This window comes from Psammomys obesus, unplaced genomic scaffold, assembly GCF_907164565.1.
Source record: "Psammomys obesus unplaced genomic scaffold, mPsaObe1.curated_primary_1811, whole genome shotgun sequence".
NCBI lineage: Eukaryota > Metazoa > Chordata > Mammalia > Rodentia > Muridae > Psammomys > Psammomys obesus.
In genome coordinates this window covers 9,141,092-9,168,236 of record NW_026590809.1, presented here as the reverse complement: position 1 = coordinate 9,168,236, position 27,145 = coordinate 9,141,092, and positions in this window count along the sequence as shown.

Below are 27,145 nucleotides of genomic sequence, written 5' to 3'. Positions count from 1 at the left end.
CCTAAAAACACCATGCCCCTAAAAACAAAGAGCAAAGAAAATGTCACTTTCTGATTTTTTTTTTTTTTTACAGAATTAAAGAATAGTTTTAAAGAAACTAAAAGGATTCCTTTCTCACGTGGAAGATGGTTGAAACAGGCAAGCCAAAGTAGCAGAACAGTTCCATCTCAGCAGGGACTCAGATTCTGTCTAGTTCTTTGTTTTAGCTCTCTGGTGACTGCCAAGATTTGAACTCCAGATCCATATCCATGCTGGATGGCAGAAAGGAGGAGACAAAGTTAGAAGGGGGGCTTCTGAGCACAGTCAGTCTTTCGTTTTCTTCTCAGACAGGGTTACTGTGTAGACCAGGGTACTCACTAGCTAGATCCACCTGCTGCTGCCTCCTAGTGCTGGGATTCAAAGTGTGTACCACCAGGGCCAGCAAACCAGCCTTGAAAACGGTTTTTCAAGGAGCCTCACCAAGTGCTTGCACTCCCAACTACCGTGGAGTCTAAGTGTCACCAGTGTAACATGAGGGAGCTATGCTAATGAGGCAGCACAAGGGCCTGGAGAGACAGCTCAGCAGTAAAGAGCATTGGCTGACTTTGCAGAGGACCAGTGTTTGATTCCCAGTTCTGGCATGGCTGCTTATAGCCATCTGTGACTCTGGCTCCCAGAGATCCGCCACCCTCTTCTGGTCTCCTCTGCCGTGCGTGTACATGGTGCACAGATGCACACGCAGGCAAAACACTCATGTGCATAAAGTAAAAAGAAAGCATGGAAGCATAGATGCTGAGCAGGCAACTAGCAGCCTCTCTTCCCAAGACGCTGAGTGAGATCTCTCAGCCCATCCCACACGTATACGAGTCATCATTTGAAAAAACCAAAACCAAACATCATCATTTGACAGTCTTTCTGAGATCTAGCTTAGGTTTTTTTCTGCTTTTCTCTCTTTCTGTACCACATTTTTCAAACTCTTGATCCTTAGACAGGGCAACAGCAGGAAATAAAGACTCTATCCTATTAGCAGCCCCAAAGTTGAAAACTATTCTTTCATTCATTTATAACTATCCACTAGGTACCAAATATTGGCCAGGACCATTAGGTGTTTTAAAGATTGTTTTTTGGGGCTGGAGAGATGGCTCTGTGGTTAAGAGCACTGGACCCTCTTCCAGAGGTCCTGAGTTCAATTCCCAGCAACTACATTATAAATGTTCACAACCATTTATAATGAGATCTGGTGCCCTCTTCTGGCATGCAGGTGTACATGCAGACAGAGCACTTATACATAAATTAATTAATTAAAAGAATTTTTAAAAAAGATTTACTCCATTGTTTTTTTATGTATATGTGGGTTCCTGAAGAAGCCAGAAGAGGGAGTAACAGGCAGTTTTCAGCTTCTGTGTGGGTTCCAAGACCCAAATGGGCCCCCTTAGAAGAGTAGCAAGTGCTCTTAACTGCTGAGCCTCGCTCTGGCCCCAATTTATTTTCATTTTGTGTGTATGTAAGACTACCTGCATGTGTGCGTGTGCACCTCATAGGTGCCTGGTGCTAGCAGAGTCCAAAGGAGGTTGATGTCAGGGGTCTTCCTCAGTTGATCCCTACCTTATATGTTGAGAGATGGTCACTCCCTTGAACCTAGAGAGCACTTATTGAACTAGGAGAGTTAGTCATCTTGCTTTAGGAATCCCATCTCCACCTTCAGGGCTCTGGGATTACAAGTTGGTCAGCGTACCACCCAGCATTTATTCAAGTACGGATGGCCCCAAATCTAGGGTGTGTGTGTGTGCGTGTGTGTGTGTGTGTGTGTGTGTGTGTGTGTGTGTGATCTTACTTACAGCCTGGCCTCCAGCTCTTTAGGAAGCTTCTAATCCTCCTGTCTCCACCTCCTTAGTGCTAAAATTACAGATACATGCCACCTTACCTTGTCTTTGTGGTCCTGGGGGTCAAATCCCAGGCTCTGCTCATGCTACGCAAGTACTAGACCAACATGGTGTACAGATGTAAATGCCATCAAAACACCCATAGACCCCAGCTAGTGGGTGGTGCATGCCTTGAATCCAGCACTTGGGAAGCAGAGGCAGGCAGATCTCTATGTGTTTAAGGCTAGCCTGGTCTACATAGCGAATTTCAGGACAGCCAAGGATATACAGAGAAACCCTGTCTCAAAAAACCAACCAAACCAACAAAACAAAAAATACCTTATACACAAAACAAAAGGGTGGGGAAAAAAAACCAAAACCCTCAAGTCTCTAAATTCTGAGGCTACCCCAATGACATACTTACTTATCCCTGCAAGACCACACCTCCTAATATTGAGCCTTAGGTTTGGGACAAGCAACTCCAGGTTCTCCCAGCATCCCTCAGTTCCTACCTGCTGCTGGGCATGGCTGGCATACTCCATCCTCTATCTTGAACATTCCAGAGCAGGGGCTTCCCTGCTCCCTCACCATATAATCTGGACATTTTATGCTCTTGCTTCCCCCCATCCCTTCCCAATTCCTCTATTTATTTATTTATTATTTATTTGCTTGTTTATTTGTTTGTTTTCGAGACAGGATTTCTCTTGACTGTCCTGGACTCACTTTGTAGACCAGGCTGGCTTTGAACTCACAAAGATCGGCCTGCCTCTGCCTCCCAGAATGCTGGGGTTACAGGTGTGCGCCGCTGCACCCAGTTTCCAATTCTTCATTTTTAATTAAACAAAAAGGGAGGAATGTTACATTGGTGTGCAGACTATTCAACTGGCCTGCCCTCAGGGGCCTTTAGGGTTCTGATGTCTTACATCACCACCTGCATCCTATGTTATCACCTGCACCAGGTGTTAGTATTTTGGAACACAACCTGCTTCTGTGTTACCCAGCAACCTATGATGATGTCATCATGTGTCGCCAGCCAGCCAGGTGGCCACACTTAGAAGACGTGGTTATCGTGCCCCTTTAAAGGGTCTACCCTGACACGTGGTCAACTCTCTTATACTCTTCTCTCTCTCTCTCTCTCTCTCTCTCTCTCTCTCTCTCTCTCTCTCTCGGGGTGCCTCCTTTCCCTTTCCCTTTCCCCCCTCTTCCCCCACCATGTCCTGCTACCCACTTCCTCCGTACCCTTCTAATAAACCTCTCTCAGAGAATATCGGTTGTCCCCCTGCTTCTTCTTCTTTATGATTAATAACGCCAGGTGCTGGGGATGTAACCTGCCTGCCACCCCACCTTTCCTCTCTCTTTCTCTTGTATTCTCTGCCTGTTTCTCTACTTCTCTGTCTCTTCCCACCCATTGCATTCTCTTCTCTTTTATGCTCTCTCACACTGTCTGTCTCTCTCCCTCTCTCCCTGCCTTTCCCATAATAAACTTCCTTGTATCAGACCTGCGTGTGCCATGTCATTCATATACTATAACACCTAAATGTCCCCCAAACAGCACCACCAACTGGGGACCATGTATTCAAATGCCTGAGGCTATGGGGGACATTCCTCATTTAAAGCACTATTTCCAGCTCCCTGGACTCCATAGTCGTATGGTCATATCATATTGCATAATACAGTTAGTTCAGTTTTAAAATTCTCCTAATCTTTTACAGTTTAAATGTACAAAGTCTCCCAGCACTTGGGAGGTAGAGGCAGGATCTCTGAGTTGGAGGCCAGCCTGGTCTACAGAGTGAGTTCCAGGACAGCTGGGGCTATACAGAGAAATCCTGTCTCAAAAAAAACCAAAAAACAAAAAACAAACAAAAAAAAAAAAACCCAAAAAGTGCAAAGTCACTTTTAAGACTCAGGGAAATCTCTTAATTGTAACTCCCTTTCAGAAAAGCAAATTATATTCTTTCAACACACAGTGGTACAGAATGTACATGCCTAACAAAGGAATGGCATAGTGGGAAAACACTAGATGAAAGCAAGCCCAAAACCCAGCAAGGCAAACATCATGTCCTGTGTCAAAGGCTTAGACAGCTCTGTCTATTGGTACAGGCCCCATCCTTCTCCACCCTTAAACAGCACTGGGCCACTAAAAAGGTGGCTGTTTCTCCTTCCCAGAATGCACCTGAATGCACCCTCCCACCTTTCTCACAATGCATTTAGTTATACATTCTTTTTTTTAAAGGAATATTTTTTAAGATTTATTTATTTTATAATGTATACAATGTTCTGTCTGCATGTACACCTGAACCCCAGAAGAAGGCACCAGATCTCTATAGATGGTTGTGAGCCACCATGTGGTTGCTGGGAATTGAACTCAGGAACTCAGGAAGAGCAAGCAGTGTTCTTAACCTCTGAGCCATCTCTCCAGCCCTAGTTATACATTCTTGATACAACAATTCTCCTGGCCAACTAATCTTGCCATCTAGATCCTCCTGGGCTTCTGTTCCTCTCTCTTCCCACCTCACCTCTCCAGGTCCATAAAACAGTCCTGCCTAGGCCAGCTGTTGCTCTCTCTACCCAATCAGAGGTATCCTGCATCTCCATCAGGTTGAATAAATCTTCGTGCTGAACGTCTGCTCTCCGGGTGTGTTTTGTGGTGATGTCGAGGTCTTCACTGCCCCTCCAGCGTCGCTGTCTGTTACATACTTCTCTCTTGGGCTGATTCCACTCCTTGCATGCAGCTTTCTTTGGCATATTTCTCACAGCTCTGGCATCTCCAGCACTTTGAGGTCTCCAGTATAACCCAGGCTTTACTTCCACAGTCTCACACAATGACCTCTCAGGTCTTTCCCCTGGGGCTCCTCCTCTACCACACATTGCCTGGCCTCAGTAGCTCTCTGAAACTGAAAGGATCAGACTAACTTTGTAACCTATATGTCTTCTAAAGCCTATAGTTTTGAGTTTTAGGTCCAGGTTAAGCTAAAGCCTCTTAGTACCTTTCCAGAGAATGGAGGAATGTGACCCTGGCCATCTGTGAGGACAGATATAAAAAAAAGTGAGCAAGCAATGACCTTCACTCAGCAAAAAGAATGACCAGACCCTTGTGTTCGAGATAGTGTTTCTTAGCAACCAACCTAGATGGCCTCAATCCTTCTTCTGAGTAGCTCCTGACCTCCAGCCAAAAGCCCAAAGCCCTGATCTTCAAGGATGAGCTAACCACCCCCACCTTTAATTGCAGCTGCATCCACACTTGGCAGGACTGGCCAAGCTTGAGCACCTAAGACTAACCAATTATCTTACTTTATAGCTTCCTCATCCAATCCTAAATTGCCAAGACTGCAACTTCAAAATTCTTGCGCTTTGTCTTTTAAAAACCCAAGGCCTTTGTCTCCCGGTGACACGCTTTGCTGACCGGCAGGGATGACCCCATTGCGCAATGGTTAGAATGAACCTCTTGCGATTTTGCAACGATGAGATTTGGTCTCCTGAGTTCTCTTCATCCTTTCTGAAAATTAGGCTCGTGCTGGGTCTAACAAAACCTCAGGCAAAGATTCCACAAGCCCTTTCCTCCTGAATCCTTCATAAATTTAAAGTAACACTACGTGGACAACACTGACAAAACTGGCTACCAGCTTGGGATGGAGCCTGGCCTCTCTGAACTACATTAACAGTAGCTTTCCAAGAGCAGCACATGCCTTGTGATTTCTTTCACAATTTGGAATGGTAGAGTGGTGAGGGTCTTCCCCTGAGGGTACCTTTCCTCTATTCTAATGCAGATTAGGTGGCTCCTTAAAGGCGTCAGTCTCCTCAACAATTACTCCCAGTTTAAGACTTGATTGTAAACTAAACTTCCAAGTGTCCTTTTCTCTCCAAACTACACTTTCTATTTCTTTTTTCCTCATTTTATTTGCTCTTTTTCATTGTAGACCTGCATAAAAGTGATCATTAATAACAGTTCACTAGAGTCAATATAAGGCTACCTTGAAATCCCCTTTGGTCAAATAAATTAATCCATGACTTTAAAATTTAGCCTCAGATCTGGGCACGGTGGTGCACACCTGTAATCCCAACACTTGGGAGGCAGAGGAAGGTGGATCTTTGTGAGTTCATGGCCAGCCTGGTCTACAAAGTGAGTCCAGGACAGCCAAGGCTACACAGAGAAACCCTGTCTCAAACATGCACACACACACACACACACACACACGCACGCACACACACGCACACGCACGCACGCACGCACACACACGCGCATGCACACAAATTTAGCCTAGGGCAAGTTCTTAAAATGAGGATCGAAAGCAACCACATTACCATATTCTTTGCCAAAATATCACAAGAATGGTCTCTAACCTGTTGCTAATATTGTTCTCTTCTGAGACTTCTTGAGCCGGGCCTCCACAGTCTACACAGTCTACATGGCTCTCAACACTACTGTCTTCCAAAATCTTACTAGGATGACCCATTATATATACTTTTCTAGTCCACTTTCAGTCTCACCCATCCCTCCAAAACACAGAATGGTCAATGTTGGTATAACGTTCTTGTGGACTGTGTACAGTTTACCCTTGTTCACTCAAATGCTGATTTCTCTACCCCACTATCTGGTTACAACTGTGACATTACACTGTGATGTTTATTCTGGGCATCTCCTGTCTCGAGTTTGTGTAAACAAATGTCCACCATTTGTTCTCTGTATTGCCAATAAAAACCAACCAGCCAATGCTGAGCAATACAGAGAGTGGGACATCCTGGTCTGGGGAGGGGAGGACAAGGAAACATCAGGAGAAATGAACCAGACCTAGGATATGACTAAAAAGCAAGTATAATGTGGGAAATCTGAATGGGAGGAAACTATACTAGCTTGAAGGCTTAGAATGAAGTAATTATTGTGCTCTAGGCTACCAAGTAAATCCTAGTTTCTCTGTGTAGTTTTTTTGGGTATATAATGCATTAGATAACACCACCCTAATAATTATAGGGCTAATAATAAGCATCATTAGACCCTACCCTTACTTTTACATTTACCACAATAGGTCAGATTTTTCACAGTGAAAGGAACAGACTAACTTTACAGCTTTCTTTATAAATTTTAGACCCCATGTTAAACTAAGCTCTCTCAGTACTTTTCCAGAAAGCAGAAGGACACAAAAAGAGAAGTGGGCAAATTGAGACAGGACCCACGGACCTACCCTGTTGTAAAAGAGTAACCAGGCCTGCAATTGCAAGATATCAGTTACCTAGCAACTGACCCAGATGGTCCCTGTTTCCTATCCAGATAGCCCCTGGTTTATGACCAGAGTCACATAGCAGAACATTCCAGGGCAACATGACTGTGGTCCTGGGTATGTGCTAATCACTCTCTCCTCCTCAATAGCAGCCAAATCTGCAGGGCATTCCAGGTGTGACTTAAAGATGTCAGGGCAGGACTAACTGGACTTGGCACCCAAAACTGACCAATTATTTTAAAAGTCAACTACCCTACCCAATCCAGTGTTGCCAAGCCTGTAACCCCAGCGCTTCCCCATGCTTTTTCCTTTAAAAACCCGAGGCTTTTTGTCCCTCAGGGCTGTCTCTTGCTTGCATGCAGGGCAGCCCCATCATGCAATGGTCTGAATAAACCTCTTGCATTTTGTATCAATTTGGCCTCCAAGTCTCCTTCCTGAGCTTCCCTGGTAATTGGGTTCCTGCTGGGACTGACACATGAGTTCAATTCCCAGCAACCACATGGTGGCTCACAACCATCTATAATGAGATCTGGTGCCTTCTTCTGGCATTCAGATATACATGCAGACAGAACATGATAAATAAATAAGTCTTAAAAAAAAAAAAAAAAGAGTCCATCATGGTAGAGAGGCATGACAACAAGCGGCAGGCGGCAGGGCTGGCAGCTGGAACAGCCATCCAAGGGGACACCTGGAAGAGTAAGCACACAGGAAAGAGAGTGCACTAGAAATGGCTGGAGTCTTTATATTCTAAGCCCACCCATGATGGCACTTACTTCAGCAAGCCACACCTCCAAAAACGACAGCACCAACTGGGGACCAAGTTTTCAAACGCTTGAGACTATGGGAGACATTTTCCATCCACAGCACCACAGTCAGCAACAGCTGCATCACTCCTAGGAGCCCTAGAGTTGCTGCTGCCTCAGCATTTTGAGTCCCATAGTGACTAACTTGCACTGTTCACTGTTGAGCAGTCCCACTGTGGTGCCCAAACACAGAAAGGTTCCTGAAAAGCTTCTGGTTCCTAGTCCGCAAGGAAAGCTTGGAAATGGCCAGGTGGCGGTGGTGCTCACCTTTAACCCAGCGCACGGGATGAAGATGCAGGTGATCTCTGAGTTCAAGGTCAGCCTGATCTACGGAGTAAGTTCCTGGACAGACAGGAATACTCAAAGAAACTGTCTCAAAAAAAACTGAAGGAAAAAAAAAAAGAAAGTTTGCAAATTCTGGTTCTGATATCAGCAAAAGAATCTGTATCAGAGGCTACAGGGCAAATCAACAGGACAAGAGAGAGGCCAAGAGAACAAAAGGCAAGTGATTGAGATTAAAGAGATGGCTTACAGGTTAAAAGCATTTGTTCTTCCAGAGGACCCAAATTTCAATCCCAGTGCCTTCATGGTCTGCAACTCCCCAGGACCCACAGGGTCTGTAACTCCAGTTCCAGGAGATCTGATGCCTTCTGGCCCTGCCAGCAACATATACACGTAGGCAAAACATCCAAATATAAATAAATAAATAAATAAATAAATAAATAAATAAATAAATAAATAAATAAATGGAATTTTCATTAAAAAAAAGTATTTTTTTTCCTGCCACACTCTTTTTTTTTGGGAGGGGGATCTCCCCCACATTATTTATCATTTAAGGTAATCAGGACAGTTCTTCAGGTGTGGCTCCCTATTCAGGCAATTCTGATTTGTGGCAAGGTGATATGAAAGCCAACCATGATAATGCCTGTAACCCTTAACTGGGGAGCAGAATCAGGAAAATGCTGCAAGTTTGAGGCTAGTCTGGGCTACATAGCCCTCGGGATTAAAGTCGAGTGCCATCACCACCCGGTTTACATTTTTATTTTTCTAGAAAAAGTTGTTTTTTTAAAATTGTGTGTGTGTGAAAGAGTACTGGCCAGCCCGCGGTGCTGGGTCACCTTGAGCTGGAGCTGCAGGCAGTTATGAGCTGCCCTACAGGGGCGTCAGAAACTGTTGTCTTCTGCAGGAGCAGCACTTGATTTGAATCTCGGTGACCTCTCTCCAATGACGGCTGTAAAGCTTCTGAAGGCTTGCTTTCCATCCTTGTTCTTGTTAATCACATACTACACACCAGCACTGGTCTGTGGAACCCATCCCAGGGTCATGCTTACTTCCTGTGGGTCTGTAATCCCAGCGTCTGCTCTTTTCCGCTCTTCGCCTAACAGGGCCTTATCAGCCTGGGGTTCTAACTGACTTCATGGAAGGGGAATGCTCTCACTACCCAAGAAGCAAAAATGAAAAGTATTTGAGCCGCTATTCTTCTTTGGGTCTACTTGTCAATCCTAACCCACACAGAAAACCGCTGCTCTTCTATCCACAGAGTTAACCTGTTCAGAAGGAAATTTCCATCATGGGGCTGGAGAGATGGCTCAGAGGTTAGAGCCCTTGCAGCTCTTGCAGAGGACCTGCACCATCCCCACTGCTCACACAGTGGCTCACAACCATCTGTAACTTTCATGACACCGTCTTCTGACTACTGCAGGCACCAGGCATGGACGTGATACACATACATGCAGGCAAAGCACTCATATACATAAAACAAGTAAATCTTTCAAAATGTCCTCAGAAAATCTTTGACGTAAGATTAAGGCAGATAGAGCACCATATACCTAAAATAAATCTTTTGTTTGTTTGTGTTTTGTTTTTTGAGACAGGGTTTCTCTGTGTAGCCCTAGCTGTCCTGGAATTCACACTGTAGACCAGGCTGGCCTCGAACTGACATCAGCCTGACTCTGTCTTCTGAGTGCTGGGGTTAAAGGCGTGCACCACCACGTCTGGCAAATAAATAAATCTTAAAAATATATAAAGAAAAAAAGAAAAGAAAATCTTTAAAGAGAAATTTTCTTTTATACAATGTATTCTGAGTAAATTTCCCCTCTCTAAACTCCCCCAGATACTTCCACTTTCCCACCCTTAGGTTCAGACATTAAAATAACATAGTAGATGAGTCGGAGCTGCTTCGTATGTAGCTTGTACTTAACAACTCTGCTTGGTTTTTTGGTTGTTGTTTGGGTCTTCTTTGCAGCCAAGATCTTCCCGCTTCTGCCTTCTGCCTCCTGAGTGCTGAGAACTTTACCATACATAGCCACTCTCCACTCCCAGCTAGTTTGTTGACCCCGAAGCTGAACTTTCCAGCCCCAGTAGAAGCAGACGCTTGCCCAGGTCAGTCCTTCAGTCCTGAGACAAGGACTCTCTCTCCCTTCGTCTCTCAGAGGCAGATCAACAAATTTCAATATGTTTCATATACGCGCTTACAGGATTTGCTTTCATTAAAAGAAAAATGCGAATTTGTGGTATAAAGAAAAATCATGTAATTAGCTTAAGCGATTGTCTTCAATTCATTTCTTGCCGCTGTGATAAAATACCCCAATAACTGAGGTTTAAGGGAGAAAGGGCTTCCTTTGGCTCCCAGTTCCAGGTTACAGTCCATCATGTCCAGGAGCAGAGGCAGGAGTGTGAGGGAGCCCGCCACAGGCCACAGGCTACGTCTGACCCCATCGTCAGGAGTAGAGCGCAACCGCGGGCACACGCTAGCGCTCAGCTCACTTTCTCCATTTTATGCCGGCCTCCATTTATGCCAGCATTTTATGCCATCCAGGGCATGGTCTGCCCACACTTAAGATAGGGTTTTCCACGTAAATTAAGGAAATCAAGAAAATCACCCGGAGGTTTCCTGGAAGCCCCTCTCCCAGTTGATCCAGTTACTGCTAATCATCACAATAACCTTTAAGATGCCACTTCAATATACTTACTTATGAGTTTTGATAAATAAACAGATACACTTATTCATGATTTTGAGATGAACTTACTAATGCTTTTTGATAAATTTGGATAAATAAAGCATTTCTCTTGAGTTAATTATTCTGAAAATAACTTTTATCAGAAATGCTATCTACAAATTACATACTTTTAGTTCTATAAGGAATCTTTCAGTTAAGCTATAACTACTTCAAAAACAATATAAACAATTAGTTTGCCAGAATCCCTATAGGAAACTACATTTCAAGTATCAAGATACTCTTTTAGGGCTGGAGAGATGGCTCAGCCATTAAGAACCCTGACTACTCTTCCTGGAGGACCGGGGTTCAATTACCAGAACCCACATGGCAGCTCACAACTGTCTGTAACTCCAAGATCTGACACTCTCATATAAACATACATGTAGGCTAAACACAAGCAGACACAAAATAATTATTTTTTTAAAACAAGATATTATTTTAGAATATCTTTATGCCAACTTTATGCTACAGTTTTTGCTATTTGTTTTTTAAGTATGTGTTTAATTGAAATGGATCTTTATAACTTTCCCCTTTCCTTTTCTCCCTAGAGCCCCTCCAAACTACTGTCCCTTAGCCCCCTCCCATGTCCCCATCACTCTCAAGTTGATAGCCTCTTTTTCTCTTATTGTTATTGCTATTTATATGTGTGTATGTACATATATGTGTAAACACAAATATATAAATACAACCTGCTGAGTCCATTTTGTTGGTGGTGGCGGTGTGTATACAGTTTCTTTCTTCCTTTTTTTAAAATTTTTATTTCCAGATAGGGTTTCTCTGTGTAGCTTTAGCTGTCCTGGATCTACTTTGTACACAGTTTCAAAGCTAACCATTTTGCATTGGACTAGCAATAAAGGAGCTCATCCCTGAGAAAAGCTAATTCTTTTTCTCCCAGCAGTCATTAGTTGCCTAGAGTTCTTTGTCTAAGGGTGGAAACCCATGAAAATGTCTCCCTTCCATGTTAACACGTCCAGGGATAGCCTCTGTTCCAGCCTTGTTTATACAGCCATTTCTAGGAGAGACTGCTTCACACCAGACTTCCTAGAATTCTGGATCTTGCAGTCTTTCTGCCCCCCTCTCCCGTGATGCCACCTGAGCCATAGGTGCAGAGGCTGTGGTTAGATATATCCAGAGACTTCTTCTATATTCAGAGGCATCTTTTCTGGGGTAAGATCCTTCTGCCTTTGTTGTTTGTTTGAAAAAGAGTCTTATGGTGTAGCTCAGAGCAGCCTGGAACTCACTGGGTAACCCAAATGCTGACTTCAAACTTTCAAGAATCCTCTAGCCGTGGCTTCTGGAGAGCTAGGATTATAGGCATACATCACTGTGCTCCTCCTGTTAACTGTGCCTAAACCAAAAAGTCCCTTCTTTGCTGTTTTTCTTTGTTATTTTTTGAGACAGGATCTCATGTAATTTAGAGCGGCCTCCAACTTGGTATGTACCTGCAGCTTGTCTTAAATTACTGATCCCCCTGCCTCTACTTCCTAAGTGCTGAGATTCTAGGTATACACTCCTACACAAGACCGAGAAGTCCTTCTTAATCATAACTTCCAGCCTTCCTTCCGTAGTCTCAGGGTTTCCTCTTACCCTGTTGGAGGCAGAGAACATTCGGGCCACTTTCAGTACTGTCCTGTGCCACAGCCACAGAGAGGAAAACACGTACAGAAAGGCCCGAGTCTCCTTTCTCAGAAATGGAGGGAGCAGGCCATGTGTCTAGATCAGTCCATCCTTCAAAAACAGAACTGACCCTCCAAGAGGAAACAGCCTTCTCTCAGCACCCCAAAGCCTTGTTTAATTGCGCATTTTGTTACTGACTTACACAGATATTGGGTGGTACTTCTGCCATTTCTCACCGTTGTGTACTGCTGAGTAGCAGCAGCAACACACCCAGACGGAACTAAGAGAGGCCAGCTGTGGGCAAGACTGTTCTTCTGAAAGACTTCAGTCACTAACCCATCCCAAGCAAGTAACTGCACCATTCCCTCTCCATAACCCAGGAAGCTGTTTTCCTCCCAGAAGAACACTGTTTGTGCCTTCCCAGAGACACTTTTAATCTACAAGAAAAGCCAACTTAGAGCTAGGAGTGACAGCTCATGCCTACAATCCCAGCACTTGAGAGGCAGAAGCAGGAGGGTGAGTTTTAGCTTAGTGTGGGCTATATAGTAAGTTAAAAAAAAAAAAAAGTGTTTACTGTAGAAGAATGAGCATCTGAGTTTGATTCCTAAAACCATGTCCTAGCTAGGATTTTATCGCTGTGAAGAGACACCATGATCATGGCAACTTTTTATAAGGAAAAACATTTAACTGGGGCTGGCTTACAATTCAGAGGTTTAGTCCATTATCACTATGATGGCAGACAGACATAGTGCTAGAGAGGTAGCTGAGAATTCTACATCTGGATCCCCAAACAGCAGGAAGAGACAGTGAGCCACTAAGCCTGGCTTGCGCTTCTGAAAACACAAAGCACCCCATCATGACACACTTCCTCCAACAAAGTCACACCTTCTTCAGTAAGACCGCTCTTCCAATATTGTCACCCCCTATGGTGCTATGGGGGCTATTTTTCTTCAAACCACCACAAAACACATTTAGAAAACCAACCAATACAAACAAACAAACAAAACAAGGCTGGACAAGGTGGCTACGATTGCAATCCCAGAACTGAGGAAACAGGGAAAGGCAGATCCCTGGGTCTCCTTGACAGACTAGCTAATTGATGAGCTTCAGGTCAATGAAAGACCTTGTCTCAAAAAGCAAGGTGGATAGCATGGTAGTGGTTTGAATAAGAATGCCACCCCCACATGCCTGTAATCCCAGCACTCAGGGAGGCAGAGGCAGGCTGTGAGTTCAAAGCCAGCCTGGTCTACAAAGTCAGTCTAGGACAGCCAAGGCTACACAGAGAACTCTCTCCCCAAAAAAGAATGCCAACCCCCCTCAAGAGTTTATATATTTGAATGTTTAGTGACCAATAAATGACATTATTTGAAAGAAATAACAGGTGCGGCCTCGTTGGAGGAAATGCGTCACTGGAGAGTGGGCTCTAAGGCTTCAAAAGCCCACGGCAGGCCCTGGGTCTCCCACTGTGACTGCATCGGAATGTAGCTCTCAGCTCCCTCTCCAGCACCATGCTTGCCTGCACCCTGCCAGCTCTCGGCCATGATGGCAACAGACTAAACCTGTGAAACTGCAAGCCAGCCCCCAATTAAATGCTTTTTTTAAAAAATAAAAGTTGCCTTGGTCATGGTGTCTCTTCACATCAATAGAACAGTGACTAAGATAGCACCGGAAAAAGGACACGCAAGGTGGCTCTCTGGCTCTCACATGCTGCGGATGCATGTCCACTCAAAAACATACACACTGGAAAAGGGGTAGAGTTAACTGAAGATCATGCTGAATTAACAAAATAAAACAAATCTTAACTCTAATAAATAGCCAAGGTTTTCTTTTATTTTGCATATATTTTAAATATATTTATTTATTCATTTATTAATGTGTAGGGGCGTCTTAGAATTGAACTCAAGTCAGCAGGCTTGGCATCAAATACTTTTACTTCTGAGCCATCTCACCAGTTCTTCCTACTTTTTTTTTTTTAAAAAAGATTTATTTATTTATTATTTGTACAGTGTTCTGTGCCCTTAACTGCTGAGCTGTCTTTCCAGCTTCCTGATATGCATTTTTAATAGATCATGATGCCTGGCCTGGGCACAGATGCACAAAGACAACCTTAGCGTCTGCTGTGGAAGTCTCAAAGAGGGATGATCTGGCTTGGATAAGAACTGGCAGGGGACACACACACACACACACACACACACACACAAATTCCAGAGATTATGGGATTTAGGCGAAGAAGCAAAGGACCAAGGTCCAGTCTGTGTGCACTCATTGTACTTTGTGGTTTGCGCATCATAGCTTTACCACACTGAATTGAAATGGCTTTATGCTAAATGTGGTGGTGCATGTCTGTAATCCCAGTTTGTGGAAGGCAGAGCCAAGAGGAGCGTTACAAGTTCAACCCCAAACTATGCTACATAGTGGGTTTCAGGCCAGTTGGGATTACATACTGAGACCCTGTGTTGAAAAACAGCTTGATGGCGAATGCCTTTAACCCCCGCACTCGGGAAGCAGGGACAGGAGGGTTTTTGTGAATTTGAAGCCAACCTGGTCTGCAGAATGAGTTCCAGGACAGCCAAGCCTACACACAGAGCAATCCTGTCTTGAAAACAAAACAAAACAAAACAAACAACAACAAACAAATGGCTGATTTTCCATGCTGCACTACAGCCTTTCTCCAACAGTCCCAGGTGCTTCCAGAGCCCCAAGTAACTGTTGGGATGGTGGCCAAATCCAAGAAGCACACCACACACAACTAGTCCCGAAAATGGCACAGAAATGGTGCTAAGAAACTCCCTAGGGCTGGAGAGATGGCTCAGCAGTTAAGAGCACTGTCTGCTCTTCAAAAGGTCCTGAGTTCAATTCCCAGCAACCACATGGTGGCTCACAACCATCTATAATAAGATCTGGTGCCCTCCTCTGGCATGCAAGTGTACATTCAGATAGAGCACTCACATGTAAAATAAATAAATAAAACTTTAAAAAAAGACCCCACCCCAACAGATACTAATATCTCTCTGTCTCTTTCTCTCTCTCTGTCTCTTTGTCCCTCTGTCTCTCCCTCTCTCTGTGTGTCCCTCTCTTCCTCCTCCCCTCATCTTGTTTTGTTTTGTTTGTTTGTTTTGTTTTTGAGACAGGATTTTCCTATGTAACAGCCTTGGCTGTGCTGGGCTCACTTTTGTAGACCAGGCTGGCCTCAAACTCGCAGCAATTCTCCTGCCTCCGCCTCCCTGAGTGCTAAAGTGCTGGGATTAAAGGTGTGTGCCACCACCACCCAGCCTAAAATTATTTTTTATCCAATGTTTTTATTTTTTAAATATGGTGACTAGCACATTTTATATTATGTATGTGGAACTCATTATATCCCTATTGAATGGCACTGTTCACACATCAAGAACTGAGGTATTCGCCATGCCTGGTGGTGCAGGCCTGTAATCCCAGCTCCTTGGAAGGCCATCTCCTTGGTAGGAGATCAAAAGCTCAAGGGCAGCCTAGGCAACTTAGTGAGATCTTGTCACAAAATAAAACCTGGGTTCTGGGAAGATGGTGCAATGCTTGCCACACAACCATGAGAACTTGAGCTTAGATCCCCAGCAACCATGTAAAAATCCAGTTGTTGCACATCTGCAATCTCAGTGCTGAAGAGAGGGAGACAAGCAGATTCCTGGAGCTTTCAGAGCCGGCCTAGCTGAATGGGTGACTTCTGGTCCAGTGATAGAGCCTGTTTCAAAAATAAGACAAAGAGTGACGAAGGAAGATACCGCACATTGGCCTGTAGGCTAGATGCACACACATACACGCAGGCATATGCATCCCACATACACACATACAAGCACATGCAACACACAAACACACAGAAGTGTTGGTATAATGTTCTTGTGGAGTGTATACAATTTACCCTTGTTCATTCAAATGCTGATTTCTCTACTCCACTAGCTGGTTTTAATCTGGACATTGCACTGTGATGCTTATTCTAAGCATGATCTGTCTCAAGTTTGTGTAAACGTGCTACCATTTGTTTTCTGTATTGTCAATAAAAACAAGCAGCCAATGCTGAGCAATGGAGAGAATAGGGTGAGACATCCTGGTCTGGAGGGGAGGAGAAAGAAAGGAGTGAGAGGAGAGATCTGAGAGAAAAGACCCAAGAGGAGAGGACCTGGAAATACCAGGAGAGATGAACTGGACCTCAGATATAATTAAAAAGCAAGTATAATGTGGGAAATCTGAATGGAAGGAAGCTATGAGGGCTTGGAGAGTTAGAGTAATTATTGCTCAGCATTGTGCTCTAGGTTAATTAAATAAATCCTAGTCTCTGTGTGGGGATTTGTATATGCAGTTGGTTTAGGAATAACCACTGTTTAACTAAAATATAAAAAATATTTAATATTAATAATCATCAACACACAAGTAAAATAAGAAGGGGGCTAGAGAAATGGTTCAGTGTCAAAGAGCACTTGATGCTCTTGCAGAGGGCCTGGATTTGGTTCCCAGCACCCACAGCTCATAATTGCCTGTTTCTCCAGTTCCAGAAGATCTGCAAAAGGTGCACAGACATACATTGCAGATAAAACACATACAAAAAAATTAAAATAGGTAATTTTTTTTTAAAAAAATAAAATGCAAAAGGGGTAATGAACTCAGGGATATTATCTAGCCTGTGCAAGACCCTGGATTCAATCCTGAGAACTGGGAAAAAAACAAAAAACAAAAAACAAACCAAAACAACTAATTGTTTTAAGTTTTTGTTAGAACTGGTATATCTGGAAGCATGTCTAGGGGCCAGCACTCAACTCATCAATATATATTGGCTGATCAATATACCAGTGATAGGCTGGGCTTGGCAGTGTACACCTTTAGTCCCAGTATTTGGGAGGCAGAAGCCGTTGGATCTCTATGCATTCCAGGGCAGCCTGGTGTACATGACAAGCTCCAGGACAGCCAGGTCTGTGTAGTAAGACACTGTCTCAAAACACTTATATCAGGCTGGAGAGATGGCTCAGTGGTTAAGAGCACCGTCTGCTCTTCCAAAGGACCGGGTTCAATTCCCAGCACCCACATGGCAGCTCACAACCGTCTGTACCACCAATTCCAAGGAATCTGATACCTTCACACTAATACACAGGGTTGGCATTTTCATGAAAAGCAATGAATTCAAAACTAGCCTGCATATTGCCCTTCCTCCACCTCCATCCCCCAATTTGGTGAGAGGGTTAAGAGTACTCTACAATTTGTGGGGTGGTAGTGGCGCAGGACTCCAACCTCAGCACTGGGGAGGAAGAGGCAGTTAGATCTCTGAGCTCAAGGCCAGCCTGGTCTACAAAGTAAGTCCAGGACAGCCAGGGCTACACAGAGAAACCCTGTCTCCAAACACTAAAACCAAAACCAACCAACCAAACATACAAGAGTACTCTAAAACTCTGTTTATTTTCTAGACTTACTAGATTTAGTTCACTTCCAGCTCAGTTAGGTACCCTGGAAATTGAGCCACTCAGCAACTGAGGACTGTCCCGGGACATTCTAAACCCATCTCCTTAGACACTAGTGCTAACGCTCCACCTGTGAAGAAGCTGAGTCAAAATGACTCAGCCAGTGAGAGTTTGTTGCTCTCTCAGAGCACGGGATTCTGGTCTGGTGCCCAGCACTCACCAACCAGTGGCTAACAGCTGCCTGTAACCCCAGCTACAAAGGATCCGTGGGCACTGGTGTCTGCAGGCACCTACCACCATGTGCTCACCCCCCCCCCCCGCCCACACACATGACCACCTGTCTGTAATCCCAGCACTTGGGAAGCTGAGGCAGAAGTGGGAGTTTAAGGAGAACTTGGGCTTCAGAGCTAGACAAAACAAAACACGGGGTAGGGATATAGCTCGGTGATAGAGCACTTGCCTAGTACACACACAGGCCTTAAATTCAATGAATAATAATAATAATAATAATAATAAGCCTTGAAGCTCTTCAGAAGCTAGGATTGCACTGTTGGCACATGGCACAGCCTCTTGTCAGTCTGAGCTTAGGACGACTGAGCAGTAGGAAGTGCCTCTGGACTTGGATGTCAAGACCAGTTTGCTTCTGAACACCTGCATGCCTTTGAACTTATCAGCACTGCTCTTGAATTACTCCCCTGCAGCTCCCTCGTGGTGAGTTCAGCTGTCACGTCATATCAGTAAGAAATTACAATCTTATGAGCCAGTAGGAGTCTGGCACGTTCTATCTTTCAGAACCTTTTTTTAATTAATTCAAAACATTTTAATCTAAGCAAACAGCTCAGTAAATCTCTTCAAGTTTCCACAGTTTAGCTGACAGCGGAAAATAAACAGCTCTCCAGGTTGGGCTTCAGTCTTTCCCCCACACCCTAGAAACTTTATACTGCTCAAGGCAGAAACAAGAAGAAAATCCAGACTTAATTCCTCCAGCAAATCACGTGACTTCCAAGCCTCCTGGCAAATACTTTCCATTACATGATGGAATGGAAGCTGAGGCCCTAATCGCTTTTGACATCAATAACTTGTAGAAATTCTTTTTCCCTTGATCTTCATCAAATGAGCTTAGCCTTTCTGTGTTTAGACAAACTGCTCAGGTTCCACACTGACAAGCGCAGAGGTCCTGTTTGCAGCTTAGACACACTCCTCCCCCTAAAATATTTAAGTGGCTACATTACAAGGTCAAGAGAGCCCACATCTGGGTAGAGGACTGCAGGGCAGTTGTCACCACGCTAGGCCTCATCAGTGCAACAGCTACTGAGCTAGCAGGTCCTCACTCTCAAGTTTCCTTTATGTGGAGTCTGCAGTGTGAAACCTTCACTCATCCAAACCAGGATTTATTATTTTACATACGCAAAGCATTCTGGAAGACAGCAATATAAAGAATACCAGCAAGTGTCATTAAATTAATATGTACTATTTCCTTAACTGCACAGCCCTGCAATGAGATGGACTCCATTTCACTAAAGAATCAAAGAAAAACTTTATAACTTACAAAGGTCAGGCATCCAGCATAGCACAGACACTAAGTACATGAAATCCTAATGTTTCTAGTGCAGTGAACAAGCAAGTCAGAGGTTTGATTTGGAGCACCCAGCAGCATCCTAAACTAAGCACATAAACGTTGTCATTGTCAACCACCAAAATGAGGCTATTTTCTGGTACACTAAGACACCAAGAACCACACGGCTTCTTTTTCTTTTTTTCAAGAAAGCAAACTATCCTGAATCTGAATAGACATTGTGTAAATTACTTATCAGTAATTTTTTAAAATTGATTTGGGCTACATTTGGCTGAACTAGATGTAGAACCTTACAGTTTGAAATAAGGGCAACCAAAACCCAAAGCCATCATCCACCCCATTATTTCCCGGGTGATGTTTTGCGGAGAGCGGCTCCATTTGGGAAAATAACCACCACACCAAAATCTTATTCTGTTGCAGACCACGAGGCCTGCCAGCCAGGTCTGAGGGCCTGTCAAGACGTAATTTGCATGCAAATTAGTTTGTGCAAGAAAGAGGAAAATCTATATTCTAACTATTGTTTTTCTCCAGGTCACCTCATTTTCTGTACTCCTACTGTGGTTCCGTCCACACAGTCTAAGGCCCGGAAAGCATGAAGTGGAATTGCTCAGTGAGAAAAGACTGTCCTGGCAAAGCCCAGCTGGCTCCAGGCTGCAGGAGATTCCCGCCGCCTTCGCTGCCCCGCGCAAGGGGCCTCCCGGCTGCGGGGTCCGCGGGGCAGCCGCCAAGGCCACCGCTCCGCCCCGCCCGCCTCGGGCAGCGCCCCGTACCGCAGGCACGTCAGACGCCCTCTTTTTCCCTGAAAACTTTCTAGACGGTAGGGACTATTTTCTTCCAATGTAACCTTCCACCAAACTGGAGGGAAAAGTTACCCGAGGCTGGAGCGGGTCTGGGGACCGGGGGAAACCCGCGAGAGCCGGGGTTTGGAAAACGGAGCTCGCTCTGTTCGTGAAGAAACCGAGTTGTAATTGTTGGGTTAATTATTAAATCTTCCCTTTGATGCTGAACACTAAAGACATGTTAGAGAATACTGATGGAGGGTAGATTCCGCTAGACAAACGGTTGTCTTGAGACTTTCGGTCTTGGGTTGTCAAGCCCTGCTCCAAGTCCTTATTTTTCACTGGTAGGGAAAGCCCGGTCTCCACAGAATGGATTCTTGAATCCTTAAGACAAATGTCACATGTACTCGCTGCCGTTTCAGGCACTGCTAAATTGTCTCCATATTGTGGGTGGGTACACCTGCAGAGATAGTTAATGATTAAGAAACTCAATTGGACCTGCGTTTGTCAAAATTGGTGGCAAAATGAGCTTGATAAGGAATGTTAGGAAAAGGGGAGGAGGGGGATAAAAGAAAGATTACATATTTAGAATCTGTGCTTTTTCATGAAACCTGAATCAAGAAATCATGAAAATATGGAGTGAATGGAAAATATGCTGTGTGTATGGAATCAAGATGGAGAATACAGTAATAACAATTTTTTTTTTCAGTGCTAACCTTGAACCAAGGTCCTTACACCTTCCAGGCAAGTGTCCCACGTCCTAGGATGTATGTCTGACTATGCATCGCTTCTTTAAAAAAAAAAAGAAGAAGAAGAAGAAAGAAAAGAAGTCTGAGAACCACCGCGCTACACAGTATGCTTAATATTTATAGGATGCTTAGATTTGAAAGGTTTGAAAAGGCATCTAATTTATTCCTCTGCTTAGACAGTGTTTCATTTTAAGAACAGTACAGACTTAATTATCTTTCTTATCATCTTCCCATCTCAACATTTGCTCTGAATATTTTGTGAATAATTTCTTTCCCTAAAGCTATTATTTCGGTTAGGAAGGCTATAAATTAAAATAGGAAGGCATTTCTGCCAAGCTCTCCACTTTTCTATAGCTCTCCTTCTGTCCCGTGTCTTGGACAATGGACACATTCCAAACGTGTTCAGATCACAGCCGCCCCCACCCTCATACATGTAATCTCAGAGAAGCCTGGGCTGCTGGGATATCGTGGGATCAAATACCCTGTAAATATATTTTAATTGTTATTTTTATTATTATTGATTTAGTTAGTTATTTTGTTTGTTTGTTTGTTTGTTGTTTGTTTGTTTGTTTGAGACAAGGTCTCAAATAGCTCAAGCTAGTATCAGATTTACTATGTAGCCAAGGATGACCTTGAACTTCCGATTCTAGCGCTTTTACCTCCTGAGGACTGAGGTTACGGGCGTGTGCCACCATGCCTTGTCTATGGGTGCTGGGTCTGCATGCTAACTAACCTAAATCTCTATCCCTGACTTTTTGTTTTTTGATGTATTTTATTTTATGTGTGTTTTGGTTGTGTGTGTGCGCACACACACACACACACACACACACAGCAGAACGCCTGGTGCCCACAAAGGTTAGAAGAGGGGGTTAAAGCTCCCAGACCTGGAGTTACAGACAGTTAGCTATCATGTGCATGCTGGAAATTGAACCTGAGTCCTGTAGAAAAATAACTAGTGCTTTTAACCACTACGCTCTCTCTCCAGTCCCTCTACTATTTTTATTTTGGTTTTTTTCTCATTGATTATTTATTCACTTTACATCCTGATTGCAGCCCCCTTCCTCCTCTCCTCCCAGTCCATCCTCCCATCCTCTACTACCTTTTTTGTTTTTTGTTTTGTTGGGTTTTTTGTTTGCTTGTTTTTTGAGAGAGGGCTTCTCTGTATAGTCTGGCTGTCCTGGAACTTGCTATATAGACCACGATGGCCTTGAACTCAGAGATTCACCCACCTTTGCCTCCTGAGTACAGGGATTAAAGGCATGCGCCACTACCACCCGGCCCTCTACTCCTATTTTTAAATGCTAATATTTCTCCATTTCATTCCTCCTTATATAGGTGGGATAGAAAATAGGAAAAATTAAGTGAATTGGAAAAAGGGAAGGAGCCCCTCTCCCTGGAGCCTAGTTGAAGTTTCTAGCCAACTGAGAAACAAGAACTCCAGTGCAAAGAACAACCTTTGCTTTGAAAGTTCCCTAGAGACAATATTGGAGCAATGGCTCATCCATTGACAGTGCCTACTGCTCTTCCAGAGGACCCAAGTTCGGTTCCCAACACCCATGTCAGACAGCTCACAACCTCCTGCAACTCCAGCTCCAGGGAACTGTTGTCCCCTGGTGTCAGCAGGCACCTGCCTGTATGAGGCATACATTCACATAGACCCTCATACAAACAAATATGCATAAATAAGAACACTAAAAATAAATCTTAAAAAGAAAGTTAAAATAGTAACAAACTATGCTTAAGGGCCAAACATCTGTGAGCAAATATTAGGTTTCTCCTCTCCCAGCTACAATTTGTAAACCTACAATTTTCTGGGAATCTCGTAAGAAACTCCTCTTACAGTAAAATTAAAATCTTGACCTCCTTGTGTAACCTTTGGGACCTATGGGTTTTTAAAAAAATATTTATTTGGGCTGGAGAGATGGCTCAGACGTTAAGAGCGCTGTCTGCTCTTCCCTAGGTCCTGAGTTCAATTCCCAGCAACCACATGGTGGCTCACAACCATCTATCATGAGATCTGGTGCTCTCTTCTGGTATGCTAGGCGTACATGCAGGCAGAACATTGTATACATAATAAATAAATCTTTAAAAAATATATTTATTTAAAAGTTATTATTATTATTATTATTATTATTTTGCTTTTTCAAGACAGAATTTTTAGGCCTTTAATCCCAGCACTCAGGAGGCAGAGGCAGGCCAGCCTGGTCTATAGAATGAGTTCCGGGATAGCCAGGAGTACAGAGAGAAACCCTGTCTCAAAAAAAATTTTTGTAATTATGTGAATGTGTGTGGGGTGTGCTCATGCATGCCAGTATCCACACACTCACTGGCTCCTGCCATTCGGGTCAGAAGGCCCATGTATACATGTGGTTGGTAGGCAGCTACCTATCCCATTTGCCAATAGTGGGTCAGTGGCCTCCTGCCAGTAATACTAAATGATGACAACAACATAATATTCGTAGTTATTTTGATAGCTAAAATCTAGTCAATACTTGTCTGCACTCACACTGTACATGATTGAAGTCAATGAATTTGCCTAACGACTGTCTCCAGCGGATAAGTTGAAGTGATAAGCAGTGGTTCAGGCAGGGTTTGACTTCAGAAGTCTGACTCTCCTGCCTCAGGTTACACAGACAGATGTGGGTAGGGCCGTTCATCTGTCTGTGTTTTCACTGGGTTCTTTCACGGCCCTCTCACCCACTCACTGAACTATAAGCATCACCCACTCCCAAAAGTATGCAGGCCACGACTGCTACTCAGTTGGGAATCAACTTGAACAACACACCTTGAAAGCTTGAGATATGACAGTTATGGGGCACTGTATAAAGAGGAAGATGGATAGGGGAGATTTGGGAACAATTAGAAATGTAATTTGAAAACCTTTTGTTTTGTTGTTTCCTTTTTGAATGAATGACTTTATCCTTAGTTGGCTCATGGCATCCAACTGCCCACAGAAACAACAGAATGGAACAGAGAGAATGCACGATTTGTGAATTTGTGACACTGGAAATAGGGATTGATAGCAAGACAAAACCTTTGTAGGGGAGGTTAGAGGTTTGAAAGACTGCCTTTTTTGTTTTGTTATTTTCCAGACAAGGTTTCTCTGGGTAGCCTTGGCTGTCCTGGGCTCACTTTGTAGACCAGGCTGGCCTTGAACTCACAGAGATAGGACTGCCTCTGCCCCCCTGGGTGCTGGGATTATAGTACCTCTGCCTGGCTCTGCCTACATTTGTTCTTATTCTTTTTAAGCTTTAAACAAATTCTGTAAATCTTTTCAGTTGTGGGGAGTTACACTCTGAGTACTTAACTCGGGATCACTCCACAGGGTGGAGAAGTTCTAGTTTCTTTGTATGCTTGCCCACCGCTGAAAGAGCATAGAGGGGGAGTAGGAAGGAGGAAAACCTGTGTTTTTCTGACTTGGTTGGGGGCGGGCAGTGAGGTCGTAAACAAAAGCAAGTAATAGAAAATGAGAAACAGAAGACTGTTACTTTTAAACATTGTATCACTATATCACATTGTATCATGTTGTATCACTCTGTGCGTATGTGCTTGTGGGTGGGTGAGCGAAGGTGCTCCAGCGGCGCCCAGGCGTGTTGTGTGTGTGTGTGTGTGTGTGTGTGTGCGCGCGCACGCGCGCGCATATACATGCTACGGAGGCCAAAGCTGATATGTTTTCCACAATTACATGTGGAGACATGATCTTCCAAACAAGCTGGCTAGGCAGACTTAGCAAGCTCTCTCTCTTTTCGGATTAAATTCAGGTTATCACCATGCTTTCACCTGCCAAGCTACCTCATAGGCCCGCAGGAATTTTCAGAAAAGATTTTCAAAAGCTGAGGAGATAGCTCAGAGAGTGAAGCACTTGTCTTGGATCCTCAGCATCCATGTAAATGCTGAGTGGCGGTGGCATCCTGCTTGTAATTCTAGCATGTTTAGGATGAGCTAGCTGGCTAGCTAGACTCAGTGAGCTTGGGTTCAGGTGAAAAAAACTGTGTCAATATACAAGACAGAAAATGATAGGGGAAGACACCAGACATCAAACTTGCACACCAGCATGCGAAACATGTTCATGAAAACTCCTATACATACATCCACATGCAAACAAGCGCACACACATGACATACACACACAGGAGGACTTTTGAACTCAAGATCTGAACTATTTAGTAGAGTTATCCCTGTAGTGAAATCTGGAAAGAATTAGGATGGAGAACCTGCCATCCATAAGGAAGATCAAATTTGTCATATCCTGTCAAATACTTATGACTTAGACTATTTTAGGAACTAACAATGAAAGCTACTAGCCAGGCACAGTGGTGCACGCCTGTAATCCCCGCACTGGGGAGGCAGAGGCAGGTGGATCTCTGTGAGTTAGAGACCAGCCTGGTCTACAAAGTGAGTCCAGGACAGCCAGGGCTACACAGAGAAACCCTGTCTTGAGAAAACAAAGCAAAACAACAATAATAATGAAGCTACCACTATGGCAACTCCGTAAGCTAGGTACTGGACTGGGACCCTTATACCTTATACAGCTATTTAAACTCTTTTGGTGTGTATGTGTTTGCTGTGTGTGTGTGTTCTCTCCTTCCACCATGTCGTGGGGTTGATGGCAATTGTCCTTACGTAGTGCTAGGCATTAAATCCAGGCCCTCACACATTTAAGCTAAGACCCAGACTGAGCTACGTTCCCAGACCTAAATTCAACCTTTATGTCAATGTGTAGGTTGGTGTAAGGTATGAGCTCTGCTGCATTAACGAGTTAATCTTGGAATCTCCTTGGCCCAGGACAACAAAGCCCAGGATGTGCTGGGTACTTACTGCAGCTGTACTCCATAGCTTGACTCTGGGGTCTGGGCTGCCTCCATACTCCAGGCTGTGAGGGTTTCACTGAGAATGGCCTCCATAGGCCCGAATGTTTAAGTGTTGGTCCCTAGTTAGTGGAACTGTTTGAGAAGAATTAGGTGCTCCGTTAGAGGAGGTGTGACCATGGACATGGGCCTTGAGGTTTGAAAAGCCCACTCCAGGCCCAGTGTCTCTCTTTGCCTGATGCCTGTGTATCAGCGTATAAAGCTCTCAGCTACTGCGCCAGCACTATGCCTGCCTGCTTCCCACCATGACATGGACTGACGCTTTAATGATTAAGTAAGCCCCCATTAAAAGCTTTCTTTTGTAAGAGTTGCCTTGGTCATGGTGTCTCTTCACATCAATAGAATGGTGACTAAGGCAGTGTACCTTCTTACTGATGGAATACAAATCAAATTTGTTTAGTGAGACAGGATCTTGCTATAGCCCAGATTGGCCTAGAATTCTGCATGTAGCTCAGGCTGGCTTGAACCTGTGATCCTACAGCTTCAGCTTCCTGAATATTGGGATTACAGGTGTGTACCACCAGGCTCATGGTTTTTGGATTAACTTTTAAACGTTCTGAGCCAAATTCATTCTTGAAGTCTTACTTCAGCTGCAGGAGAGGTATTCAAATTTGCTTTTGGTTGCTGTGATAAGATCATGACCAAAAACAAGTTGGGAAGAAAGGGTTTTTTTTTTCAGGTCACAACTCCACGTAACAATTAGTCTTCAAGGGAAGTCAGGGCAGGAGCTCAAGGCAGGAACCTGGAAGCAAGAGCTAAAGCACAGACCGAGAGGGAATGCTGCTTACTGGCTTACTCCTTTGTTGTTCTGTGCACATCCTTCTTATACTGAACCCTCCCATGTCAATCAATAATTTTGATAGTTTCCCACAGACATGGCCACAGTCCAGCCTGATCTGGGTAGTCCCTCAGTTGAGACTCCCTCTTCTTAGGTAACTCTTGGTTACATGAGGTTGACAATAAAAACTAAAAAGACCAGGTTCTTGAAAACACAGAGCAGACTGCAGGAATACTTGGTGACCTAGAGTCAAGCAAGGCATGGGTCACTGAAGTAGGACCAGGCTTTTCAAAAGAGCCACCATATTTGCAGGGGTGTGGAATCTGAGCGGCCTTCCTCAATGCCAAAGGCAAGTAGTTCAACTCACTGAAGCAGCTGGGATTCCTGATCAACCTTCAGGTCCTAGAGGCTCCTCCACATTCTGGACATTAAGCACCATCCTACATGAATGATAGTAATAATAGCAAGAAACCACTTGTTAGCAGAACATTTAGTTCTTT